Raw genomic sequence first — 14,150 nt, forward strand, 5'->3', positions numbered from 1 at the left:
AAAGGGATTCAGTTTCATTTTGTTGCATATGGATTTCCAATTTTCCCAGCACCATTTGTTGAAGATGCTATCCTTCCTCCATTGCATGTTTTTAGCCCCTTTATCAAATATAAGAAAGTTGTAATTTTGTGGATTGGTTTCCGTGTCCTCTATTCTGTACCATTGGTCCACCCGCCTGTTTTGGTACCAGTACCACGCTGTTTTTGTTACTATTGCTTTGTAGTACAGTTTGAACTCTGGTATCGCTATACCTCCAGATTCACACTTCCTGCTTAGAATTGCTTTTGCTATTCTGGGTCTTTTGTTTTTCCATATGAATTTCATGATTGCTTTATCTATTTCTACAAGAAATGACGTTGGGATTTTGATTGGCATCGCATTAAACCTGTAGAGAACTTTGGGTAATATCGCCATTTTGATGCAAACAACAACTCTTAACATTGATTAGCACATTCACTGGCGGGAACAAGTTGGGTAAGGGTGATTGGTTAGTACAAGAGGGGGATTCCTTTGAACTGATTGGTCTAGGCCATGAGGGGTGTACGTGCTAAACTACATGGTTTCCCAACATGTTATCAACCACCATAAACTACTTGGGGGTCATCTGGCATCCCAGGTATTTTCCTTGTTTCATGCTGATTGGTGGTTGCTAGGGGGTTGCTGTGGGTCCTCACCTAGCCTAACTGAGTCAGGGACACCTGTCGCTGCAGATCTCTCCTGTTATTTGCAGACAAACAACTCAGCAGGGTGGGTATGTACTAGGAGTGCTCTGTGGGGTTTTCCAAGGACAAGGGTCATGCCCCCTTCCTTGGACAGGCTTTGCTCTGAGGTAGAGAGAAGCTGGTTTCTCAAAAATGGAGTCACATTAGTTTCTCAAACCCAAGGGTGCTTAACCATTGAGCAACATCCCCAGCCCTTTTTTATGTTTTATTTTGAGAAAGTGTCTCGCTGAGTTGCTCAGGGCCTCACTTAGTTGCCGAGGCTGCTTTGAACTCACCATTCTCCTGCCTCAGCCGCCTTAGCCACTGGGATTACAGGCATGTGCCTGACTCCTTCAATCTCTTCATATCTGGTTTCATGATTGTGTGTGTGTGTGTGTGTGTGTGTGTGTAGTTGGGGATTGAACCCAGGCCTTATACATGCTAGGTAAACACTTAAATCCCTAATATATTCATGACTCTCAAATTTACTTATTTAGGCAGGATCTCTCCTAGAAAGTGAACATGCTGGGCTGGGGATGTGGCTCAAGCAGTAGCGCGCTCGCCTGGCATGCGTGTGGCCCGGGTTCGATCCTCAGCACCACATACAAACAAAGATGTTGTGTCCGCCGAAAACTAGAAAATAAATATTAAAAAATTAAAAAAAAAAAAAAAAGAAAGTGAACATGCTTGTAGCTAAATGCCTGCTTGGTGGCTCAAACATGTCATTGGCTTCCCAAAACTGAGATTCTGATTTTACCCTCAAAACCTGCTTCTCAGAAAGAAGGAAGGAAGAAAGAAAGGCAGGCAGGCAGGCAAGAATAATCCTGAAGAACCTTGCTAGACTTTTTTCTCATATCCTATCTCAGTCTAAAACCTATAGTCTTTATGATGACCTATGTATATGTGACTGAATTTAATCCTGTTTCCCAGCTTATTAGAGATTTTTTTTTTTTGGACTGGGGATTGAACCCAGAGGCACTCTACCATTGAGCCATATCCCCAGCCCTATTTTGTATTTTATTTAGAGAGAGGGTCTCACTGAGTTGCTTAGGGTCTCACTAAATTGCTGAGACTGGCTTTGAACTCACGATCTTCCTGCCTCAGCCTCCCAAGCTGCTGGAATTACAGGCATGCACCACCATGCTGGGCTTTTTAAAGAATTTTTAATAATTGAAAGACCAGGGCTGGGGACATAGCTCAGTTGGTAGAGTGCTTGCCTTGCATGCACAAGGCCCTGGGTTCAATTCCCAACACCACCAAAAAAAAAAAAAAAAAAAAAAAAAAAGACCAAATGAGCTTCTGTCTTTCGTAGTAGCCTTACTTTCTCTCAGTTCATTCTCTGTATCCAACCCTGTTCTAGGTGCCAGCAATACAGACCTGACCAAAACAGACAAAAATCTCTGCCTTCCTAGGTGACATTCCAGTGAGGTAAACAGACAGCCAAAATAATCCTAGCAAATAAGTTGCATAGTGCTGGAGGGTCCAGGCTGCAGAGAAAACTCAGAGAGGTGAAGTAGACCGAGTATTGGGGGAGGGGATGGGGTTCCATGGTGAGTGTTGGCCAGGGAAGCAAGGGGTGGTCTCAGTGGGCAGGTTGCTTCTGGATAAAGACCTGAAGAATGTGAGGATGTGAGCCAGAGGGTTCAGGGACAGAGGACAGCAAGGGAAAGAGTCATCTGCCCTGTTCCTTTAAGGGGTAGAGTAAGCAGCAGAGGAGTGGAAGCAGTGTCCTCTGTGGTGGAGTGAAGAAGGCGGGTAGCAGATGAGACCACAGGATGACAGGCTGGCTCAGACCTCTGGTGAAGCCTGGAACACTGGCCATCCTAGGAGCAGTAGATGCCCCAGCACCAGACCGTGGCCTAAAAGTTCCACTTCTCACTCAAGGAAACCAGGGTTTCCTTGGATAATCACTGATTCCAGAGTTGGGGCAGGAAATGAACATTATTATCATACTGGAAAGCAAGGAAGCTTTCAGAGATGACAAGGTTTGTCCAAAAGCCTTAAGTTAGGAGCCAATGAAAAGAGATTCCCAACATTCAAAGATAGAATAATGTGAGTATCTGTAATGGATTGAAATACATCAACTATATTAAAATCCATGAGTTTATAATTATAACAGAAGGGGGGAAAAAAGCTCTCATAGGTCACCTTTACAGGTTGCTAGGGAACCAACTCATTGCTCTGAAAACAGGTTTAAAAAGGGAAAGAATCAAACATTTGTCTTTTCTATATGAGCAGTGTTTCAGGGTAGCTAAATTGTTGTTGAGGGAAACCTTCCAGCCCACAGATGAAAGAGGAACAGTGGAATTAGGATGCCATAATTTTTCAATTATTAGAAATACTGGATCTGATAGATAATCAACAAGGACGGGTAAAACTACTGGAGGGGGACCCTCTGGGGGACTTTATAATAGATGGATCAAATTGGCAATACCTGAACCGACTAACTAATCTCAACATCGAGGGGAGATGAAAACATACCACGTGCCCCGATGTGGTGCCATGGGGTCCCAATGCCACCGATGAAGTAGTTGTCAAAAAATCACATCTGAATCCATCAAGGCTCTGGACCTAATTGGACACTTCAGGAAACACAGGGCTTAAGGCAACACTTAGAATGACACCACAGGGATGCAATCAACAAAGTTCTGAGTGTGGGAAACTCAACAGGACAAATGACCCAGTTTCTCCAACAAATAAATTAGAAGGAAAAAGAAAAGAGAGCAGGGGAGCTTGTAAATTAGAAGAGACCCAGGAGACATATTTAGCCAACTGCAACGTGTGTGGGGGTCATGTTTGGATATTAATGCAAACAAACCGTAAAAACAATTATGAGGAAATTGAACAGGGATGGAATATTTGCTCATATTTATTTATTCAAATAAGTATTTTTTTAGGTGTGATAATGACATTCTGTTTCTTTTTAAATGGAGTGCTTATTTTTTTAGAGACACACATTAAAATATGTAGGATTGAAAACCTGTGATGTCTGGGGTCCATCTCAAAATAATCCCAGTGAGATGACAGGAAATGCATAGGGGAGAAAGGGTTGGTGTAAGCAGATGTGGATAATTATTGAAGTCTATTAAGGGCCTATAACATTATTTTCTGTTTTTGTCTGTATTCTAATTATTCCATTATGCAAAGTCATTTTTTTAAGTGGGTGGCAGGATGCAAGCCACATATATAGAAGTCATAAAGAAAGGTTTTCTAAGACAAAGAGGATTAATAGTCCCTATTTTCTACCTGCAGAGCTAATACATAGGTCACCCTTTAGAACCATTTTTCCTTTAGTAACCAATAATTTAAGGCAAATTCTACAAGAATGATTTCAGGGAAGATAACATTTCTTTTTATGGACAAAAGTGCTAACAAGTTGGGAGTTGTCTAGTTGAAGTGTAAGGAGACGTCACAGTTATCTATCTCAGCAATGACAATGACCAGCCTTTGGCTAAGGATGATGAAACCATGAAAGAGACATAGAGTGCTTCTAGGTCATCTTCTCTTCCCTCCCTCAGTTCTTTCTATCTCTTTTTTTAAAGTATTTTTTAATAACTTTATTTTATTTACTTATTTTTATGTGGTGCTGAGGTTCGAACCCAGGGCCTTGCACGTGCGAGGCAAGTGCTCTACCGCTGAGCCATAACCCCAGCCCCCTTTCTATCTCTTTTACGCTGTTTTACTACTCCCAGGGAGCAGGGCTACTGTGCCCAGATGGGCAGGCTGTGTACTGCAAAACTCTAGGGACTACAGAATCTGTGTGAATAGCACTTCTCAGATTTGGACTCCTCTTGCTATTCTGTGTTTGGACTCTCAGCCCTAATAAAGGCTAGTTCCTTAGCACTCTGCCTTTGGTCTCTGGTCAATGAGTAACAGTGGCTTAAATCCTATGAGGTTGCAAAAGTGGTATTCATCTAGTATTTTTAGTAATATATTTTTCCCTATGATAATTTTTCTGTATTAGGAATAATCTTTTTTTAATTTCATTTTTGAGTTGTAGTTGGACACAATTCCTTTATTTTATTTTATTTTTATTTTATTTTCAAGGATCGAACCCAGGGCCTCGCACGTGCTAGGTGAGCGCTCTGCCACTGAGCTACAACCCCAGCCCCTGTATTAGCAATAATCTGACAAACAATTTCCACATCTCAGCCATTTACAAAATGAAGGTTTATCTCTGGTCCAATAGGGAGAGAGAGAGAACCTGGATCTCTGTTCTTCCATTCTCTTTCCACCAGGTCTGCTGTCACTCTGAGAAGTCCTTCACTGGGTCTACTGGAAGGGAAGAGAGAGCATGAACAGCTGTCCCCACCTGAGTGGTCTCTGACCAGGGGTGACCCTGCACTCATGGTCTGTCAGGGAGAGACAGGAGACAAGCTGAAGGCCAAGATGTTTTCAAATAACCAGCTCCTCTCAGCCCCACCAGGGGCGGTGACCGTGCCTATCCCAGTTAATAAGGCTCCACTTCAGAATGACCAGCCATGGCACTTGCCCCCTCTCAGAGGGGAAAGGAAGAGGGAGAGTTTTGGTTGACACCTTTCTGGTGCTTATAATTCTGTGTAGATAGACTCCTTGCTCCTTCTGCCAGGTAGTAACTGCTCTTAGGACAGAGAGGAATCTGCCATAACCCTTTACTAGTTAAATCCGGGGGAGTTTCTGGATATGGACTTCCAACTTTGATGATTCCCTGGAAGTCATATGTAAAATTTTGGGTTCCTGTGGCAATTTTCTAGGAAGAGGGTCCACGGTTTGGCACCCAGAGGACCCCCGATAACTACTTTTTCTGAAAACTCAAAATAAGGTCTTGTATTGGTTGGGGTTCTCCACAGAAACATAATCAATAGGAGGTATATGTATAGAGAAAGGGGTTTCAGGAACTGGTTCACAAGACTCAAAAAGAGTCAATGTTGCAGGTCAAGCCTGAAGGTTGTCGGGTTGGAGAATTCCTTTTGCTCAGGAGAGGTCAATGTTGTATTGGATTCAGACCTTCAACCGATTGGATGAGGCCCACCCGCTTTAGGGAGGGCCAACTGCGTATTCAAGTCCATCTATTTAAATGTTAGTCTCACTTAAAGGCACCCTCACAGAAACATGGAGAATAATGCTTGACCACGTAAATGGGCACTGTAGCCCAACCAAGTTGAAACACAGAATTAACCATTATAGGATCCTTAACCCAAACAAAAGGTAGAGGTTAGGAACTACTGTTCTAAGAAATTTCCCCATCTCCTGTCCCCTTGTCTCTATTCAGGCTTCAATGCTCACACCTGTGCCTATCCTAGGTCTGGCAACAGGTAGAAAAGTTACCTTCTAATTGCTCCCTTCCAGCAACTTCCATCTAACCACACTGAAAAGAATTGGGTCAGGAATTCCCAATTTGGCTTCAGTAAAATGTTAAATAATGTTAAAGAAAGCCTTACTTTTCTTTAGGAAATTAAAAAAAAAAAAACAGTTTTGACAAAAGTCTCCAGAAATATGACTTAATCCAAACATTTTTAACTTTCCTTCCCTGAATATGTCAAAGATAGTATTAATTGGTGAAGGTCGACCTCGCTCATGTTTCTATCTTATATCTCTGCTTCTGGCCATTTGTCTTGAAGAAATCCCCCAGCAAAAGAAAATTCCTCGAACTGGCGGATTACACTTTTATTCCTTTGTGGTTCTGTGTGGTGTTGCAAATGCTGCTGTCACCTAATTTTGACATCTCTACCTTACTTTCACAGAAAGAGCAGCACTGTAAAAGATGGTCAGGCAGGGGTGGGGCAAGAATCTTCTGCTCTCTGGTTACTTTTTTGTTTTTTTAAAATGAGTTCCATTTATTTTATTCATTTATTTATATGCAGTGCTAAGAATCGAACCCAGTGCCTCACACATGCTAGGCAAGTTGCTCTACCACTGACCACCATCCCAGCCCCAGCCCTAGCCCCAGCCCTCTGGTTACTTCTTTATAGAAGTCAAGGCTGATGATTTACTACAGGTATTATTCTCTCTTGTCCGCCTTCAGCCTAACTTAATTTTCATCCAAAAGAGTCCAATGAGCTCCATCTGCAAGCAATGGGCAATGCCTGCCTTGTGCTCTAATGAAGTATGGCTGGGGCTTCCCTCCTGGCCCTGCAAAAGAAAGGATGTTCTGTTAGGTGTTGAGGGACCTGGATGGGTCAGTGCTGCTCTATTAATATAAAATGAGATTATTCACCAGCTGTTGTTGCATTGCTTTCAGCAGAGCCATTGAAATGGTCACAAAATAGCAGTGGCTTCCAGATGGGAGGGGCCAGCGTTTGCTGTCCAGACCACCCCGTGGGCACATCAGGTAATAGGCTTCACACCTGACCCTGCAGAAATGTGATCGCGCATGAAGGGGTGTCACATGCCTGGACGGTGCTGCTGGAGGAAACGCTCCCCCTTTCCCTTCCTGCTGACTTTTCCCTATTATTTTCCTCCCATGTTTGTGTGGCCACGACTTCCCCTAAAATCTATTCAACAGAAATTGTTAGATGAGGTTGAAGTTAAAGCAGATCCAGCTGAAAAGATAACAAATTTCACACGCTCTTAGAGTTAGTCTTTTGCAGCTCGTGGCAGGACCTACTTTGTGTTTGATTTTCAGAGACTCCTAGAACATTATCCAGGATGGGAGGCAGGAGGATGCCAGGGAGAGGTTTTTGCCTTAAGCAGCAAGCTCCTCAGACTTACTGAGCATAAGGTCATGTGCATCTTAGTCAATGGCAGACTCTGGTCCTATAAGTCTGAGGAAAAGCCCAAGAATCTGCATTTTTTTTTTTTTTTTGGTACTAGAAATTGAATCTAGGGTGCTTAACCACTGAGCCACATTCCCTGCCCTGTTTTATATTTTATTTAGAGACAGGACAGGAGATGGTAGAAATTTCTCTCTAAGTTGCTGAGGCTGGCTATGAGCTGGAGATCCTCCTGCCTCAGTCTCCCTAGCCCATGAGGATGAAGCCCTGGATGGTCTCCCTCCCCCTGACCCCAGGAAAGTTTCTTTCCTTTTTACTGAGGGATCGTATAACCCTCACCACCACTTTTATTTATTTTTGATTGTGCCTAATTTTTTTTTTGCATCTAGTATCCAATCTTTAATCACCTTCCCTAGGAGACAATGCATTTCTTAAAAGTAAATTTCCCAGCAGGCACTGTGGCAGGGATGATCTGATTCCAACTTTGCCAATGTGGGGCAAAGAGACTCTGGACGAGTTGCTTAATCCTTAGAGTCAGCACCTTAAAAAAAAAAAGTATGTGTGGAAGGAAATTTAAAAATTAAAAAAAAAATAGCTTGGAAAAAAAATAATTCTCTACCTCACAAGATTATTGTTGACTTAAAACAAGATAATGCATGCTTCTATATCCCATGAAGTAATGTACATAAAGTCATGAGCAATATTTTAAAAAAGTCATGCTTAAAAACAAATATAACCCTGAAATTTCCATTGAGAACTGCTAAAATGTTTTCCTGTAAACCATTTTGAAAGGAAATCTTTCCAAGCTTTCCCCATACCCTGCCTAGTTTAATGGGTTGACTAAATTCGATCTAGCTCTTTCCTCATGACTCAGGGTCCTTATTTTGAACATGAGTGACTGCACTGCCCTGGAACACAGAGATGACCTCAGGCAGGGGTTTTTCAGCATCTAACCCCCCACCCCACCCCTCTGCCCCACCAGCATACCCACAGCCTCTATTCACATGTCCCGAATAGGACTTACCACACTGAGGCAAAAATATCTGTCTATGCAGCTTCTTGGCTCGGGACCCTCTTTCTCCGGGCAGGGGCCAGGTGCTCAGCAAATGTTTGCAGTTGAATGAGAATCTCCCTGGGCCCCACTTAAGAGATTGGGCGTCCTGAACTCTGGCAGCTTGTGTTCATTCATTCAAACACTTAAAACTGCGCCCGTCCGTACCCTCAGCCAAGTGCTGAAAGCTCTGCTCTGTTTTATCTTTTCAAGATAGCCAAGGACAGAAATTATATTCTTCCTTAGAACTTTGGAATGGTTTTCTGTTGCTACAGGGCCAAGAAGTTATTTAGCCTTCTGGTGTGTCTTCAATTTTTTGGTTTGGGATTTTTGTTCTGCTTTCTTCGACAGGAAGGACTTTGGAGCCAGGCAGCCCTGGGTTCAAGCACTGATCTACAGTGTTCCATGCTGGGATTCACTTAGAGTCTCTGCTGCTCAGTTTTTACATCTGCGGAATGGGGTAATCCTCAGTCTGAAGAATTAGCATGTGCATGGAGATAGAGTTCCAGAAACACCCTTACTGCCCTCTCCATGCATTTCATTATACATAGAAGTGATGAGGATACCAATGGTGCTCTAGGTGGCCCAGGCTGACAGTTCTCTTCCCAGTCATTCTCTCCCCACCTTTCATACTTGCTCTCAGAACTCCCTTTCCTACTCTCAGAGCTAAAAATGTCAATACTGTCTTTTATTGTTGGAGCATAAGCAAGTAACCCAAGCTCAGTGGATAAATTTACAAGTAAGGCTTTTGAGATGTTTCTGAGAAATATTTTTCTTTCTGATGTAGGAGGCAAGTGAGGAGAAATGCTCCTCTTCATTATATATATATATATATATATATATATATTTTTTTTTTTTTTTTCTCTATGGGACTACATGACAGTAGAATGCATTTTGACATATTGTACACAAATGGAGCACATCTCCTCATTCCTCTGATTGCACGTGGTGCAGAGTCACTCCAGTAGTGTAATCATACATGTATATAGGGTAATAATACCTGTCTCATTCTACCATCCTTCCCATCCCCACAGCCCCACCCCTCCCTTCACTCCCCTCTGCACAATCCAAAGTTCCTTCATTCGTCCCTACCCCCCATCCCTGCTGATCTCTATGGATCAGCATCTGCTTCCTCTTCCTACCTTTAGATGTAGTTTTGTGTAAATCTAAATTCCTAGAACTATGGCAGCCTTCTTTGACCATGAGGGACAAGTCTGAGGATGAAAACCAACCAGGGATGAACTGGGAATGGTAAAGGGGGAAAGTAGAAAGCACAGGGTTTGGGTGTTTGATGATATTGTGTGCCTACAAATAAACCAATCCTGAAACTGATACTCCCAGGGAGAATTAGTGTTATTATTTAAGCTATATTTAACTACATATTCTATTACCTGTTACTTTATTATACATTCATTGTGAAATTGAGGAGACTAAGTCTTGTGGTGGGGGTGGGGGGGAGAAGGAGGAGACTTCCTGGGGGCACAGCAAAAAAAACCCAAAACAGATGAAATTCATTGCATTTGGGTGTGCAGTATTGATTTCTGCTCTACTTCCGTGAGGAAGCTTCTATAAATTTCACATGGTTTGTGAACACTCTTGGTCCCATGGACTGATCTGGGAACTTGAAGAAATACAAAGATCTACATCAAGAATGGTGCCTGGATGGGTGCAGTGGCATATGCCTGAAATCCCAGCTACTCAGGAGGCTGAGGCAGGAGGATTGCAACTTTGAGGCCAGTCTCCGCAACTTAGTGAGACCTTGTTTAAAAATAAAACTTAAAAATGGCTGGGAATCTAGCTATGTGGTAGAGCACTTTCCTAGTATGTGCAAGGTCCTGGGTTGAATCCCCCGTCTCTCTCTCTCTCTCTCTCTCTCTGTCACACACACACACACACACACACACACAGAGAATGGTGCCTGATGAAAAGAGAAACACACCTAGGAATAGATGTACTTCTGGGTTACATTTGATCAGAGATCATGTCTTTTAGGCAATTAGAATGGAAATATGCAATAAATGATGATGCTATTATCGATGTACTACCAGCATGATCTTGGCTCCTCTTTGATAGCTGGAAAAGAGTGAAAACTAGATATTCTTGGTTGGTGCTATCCTTGGGGACAGTCCTGGCAGTTGGCCTTAGAAAGCCTGTGACCTGGACAGGATAAAGACAATAAGGGGTCAAGCACCAATTGGCAGCAACAGTTTGTGCCAAGGAAGCCCAGCAAAGATTCTGTGACTATAGGAGGCGGTGAAAGGGTGCCTTACATTTACCAAATGTAAGACCTCTAACCAGAACAGGCTCAACAGAAGTCTGATGATGATCTGGAGTGTGGCTACCTGGATTCTCCTCAATTAGAATTTTTCAATCATCAATGATAAGACTTAAAAAAGTGGAATTTATCAGCTTAAGTCACTGAAAAAGGCTCAGGATGCAAATTATGTCCCCAGGGTTCTTTTTCTCTCCTCTGTTGGCTCAACCTTCCCCTTGGTCGCTCTGTGCGGTGGATTCAGCAGTCACAGATGAAGAATCTTAAGCCACAGGTCTTCTAGGTTCTAGACCAATAAACAGTTTCTTTCCTGGCAATGTCTACAAAGGCCCCAGGTTTCTCTCTGAATAGCTTGGCTGAGGTCCTGAGCCCATCCTGGAGGCAACAATCACTGTGGCAGTGGTTGGAGAAACTGTATCAGTTATAGGTCTTTCTGATGGAATGCAAACAGGTTTTCTAAAAGGGTAATTGGGCTGGGGATGTGGCTCAAGCGGTAGCACGCTCGCCTGGCATGCGTGCGGCCCGGGTTCGATCCTCAGCACCACATACAAACAAAGATGTTGTGTCCACTGAAAACTAAAAAAATAAATAAATATTTAAAAAAAAAAAAATAAAAATTAAAAAAAAAAGGGTAATTGACTCCTTTACACAAATGAACAACAAAAAAAAAAAAAAAGGAAGGGAAAAATTCATGAATTACTCCACCTTCCAGTGTGTTTTTTTTGTACTAAAATAATGTCAATAGGATTTGCTTCTTGACCTCAAAAGTATTGATAGCTGAGATTACCCTCCCCACTGGGAATTTCAAAAACCAAGGAGAAGTTGCTTTGATGACAGTAAATAAAATGTTTGGGGTTCCTCATTTGAATTGGTTCCTACAATCAACAGGAAACTCTTAAGGTGTTAGTCTTGGTGTACAGTCACAGGTTTGTGGGTAGTAAGGAATGAGTGTTACTATGAGTATGTCTTTTTTCTGATTGCCACCAGAGGCAAGAGTGTAAAGATTGCCCAACCTTAGCTTATAGTTCTTGTTATTATGAACATTTATTTGCTATGTGATCTGGGTAAATTTTTTAACCTTTATGTTTCAGTTTATTAATCTCTATAACTGGTAGATGATATTCCCTACTTACCATGTGGGGTTATTGGAATTACATATGTCGAATCATTTAAAACAATGTTTAGAACACATTAATTATTCCTTAATGTTAACTTTTATTAGTTTCATTGTTACAGTAGGCCAATGATTACTAATAAAGGTACTTTTTTTTGCAATTATGACCATTTCACATTCATGGCAGACAGAGACTTGGTTTAGATTTTTTGTTTGACAGTGAGATTGACTAGAATCATAATTGTTCATATTGTGGATCAGAAAAAATTCTTTTCTTTTTAAGTTGCCCAACCTGTCCTTGAACTTGCATTCCTCCTGTTTCAGCCTCCTGGGTTGCTGGGATTCCAGCAATGCACCACCATTATGGCTAGAAAACATTCTTTTTTTTTTTTTTGGTACCAGGGATTGAACTCAGGGGCACTCGACCACTGAGCCACATCCCCAGCCCTATTTTGTATTTTATTTAGAGACAGGGTCTCACTGAGTTGCTTAGTGCCTCACTGTTGCTGAGGCTGGCTTGGAACTCAAGATCTCCTGCCTCAGCCTCCAGAGCCGCTGGGATTACAGTCATGTGCCCCTGTTCAGGGCTGGAAAACATTTTTATATCATTTGGTGATGTGTTTTCACCTGCCTGGCATGCTCCCATGAGCAACTGGGCTGTAAACTTCCAAAAGTAATAATTCCCTTCATTTGTATTTTTTTGTATGAAATAACACCAACAAAAAGCTCAACCAAAGATCTAGGGAGGAGACAAACTAAAGATTTCTTTAATTAGTATGTTTTGCAATCTAGCTTTGAACAACAAGCTCAGAGAATGTCTTTTATCATTTCATTGGTTAATCTTGCTTCTATTTTGTGTCTTGTTATTTTTTTGAGCACTTGGAAAAACTGGACTGTCCAAATATGACATTAATAATTATTTGAAATTTATACCATGATGAATTGGAGTTTTCTTATAGCTTTTGGTTATTTTTGTTTTGGTTGATTAATGTAGTCGTGGTTGATAAAATTGTTCAATGAATCCGGACTTATCTTGGCTCCGGCTGCTTGCATTCCTAACTGTAATGTGCCTCTCTGTGAGGGCAGCAGGGATTAAGCTCTGTGAGCACATTATCCACAGCTCTATCTCTCAGCTTTGGATGCTATTACACAAGGCTGCATATTGATCTGAAAGAGGGGAGAGTGGGTGGGGCTGGAGACACGCTTAGATAAAATGAAGTACTTTTGAAAGTGCTGGAATGTGTAGCTACCACAGGTTTTATTTCCAAACTAAAGTGAGGGGCGGGCGTGAATTTTGCCTCATTGCTCTGAAAGTCAAACTTAGATAGCTGACAGACTACTTGTACAAATATAAACACTTGCCAAACATGTTCCTGAAGTAAATGCCAGGGATGATTTGGGAATCAAAAGCTTCTGGGTCAACAATTTATGGGTTTAAATCTGAATCTAAGGTTTCTCCAGGACAATTCAAGTTGTTTTGCTCTGATAGAAGCTTGATGTCATAAATGAAAAAAAAATGTGTAAGTATTCTGTAACATGTTAAATTTAATTCTTTGATGACCAATAAAGTTTATCAAGTACTCAAGTGTGTGAAGATAATGTTCATGTCTAATCTGAATCTCAAAAGCTTGAGTTATTAGATACCTAAGTAATAATAGTAAAAGTTGATTTTTGTTTTTGTTTTTTTTGGGGTACTGGGGATTGAACTCAAGGTCACTCAACTACTGAGTCACATCCCCAGCCCTATTTTGTATTTTATTTAGAGACAGGGTCTCACTGAGTTGCTTAGCACCTCGCTTTTGCTGAGGCTGGCTTTGAACTTGCACTCCTCCTGCCTCAGCCTCCTGAGCCACTGGGATTACAGGCTTTGCCACTGTGCCCAGCTTAGTAAAAGTTTTATTAAGCTTTTTTTTTTTTTTTTTTAATGTATTAGGGCATTAGACAGACTACTTTAAAGGCATAGGAATTTGTATTTCTGTTTTATAGTCTATCTGAAGCTGAAAATTAAAGAAAGTTTCCATGGTCACAGTCTAGTAAAAGATAAAGGCTGGAATTGAAATGATGAAGGTCTATCTGTTGCCAAACATGTGTCCCAGGGCAGCCATAGAACTTTCTGTGATAATGTTCTAGATCTTTGCTACCCTATGGTGGCTATTGAGCACCTGAACTGAAACTAGTGCCACTGAGGAACTCTTTTAAAAAAGATTTTTTTTTAAGAGAGAAAGAGAGAGGGAGAGAGAGAGAGAGAGAGAGAGAGAGAGAGAGAGAGAGAGAGAGAGTATTAATTAATTATTTATTTATTTATTTCTGTCGTCATACA

The sequence above is a fragment of the Marmota marmota genome, unplaced genomic scaffold (assembly GCF_001458135.2).
Source record: "Marmota marmota marmota unplaced genomic scaffold, marMar, whole genome shotgun sequence".
In the NCBI taxonomy this organism is placed as follows: domain Eukaryota; kingdom Metazoa; phylum Chordata; class Mammalia; order Rodentia; family Sciuridae; genus Marmota; species Marmota marmota.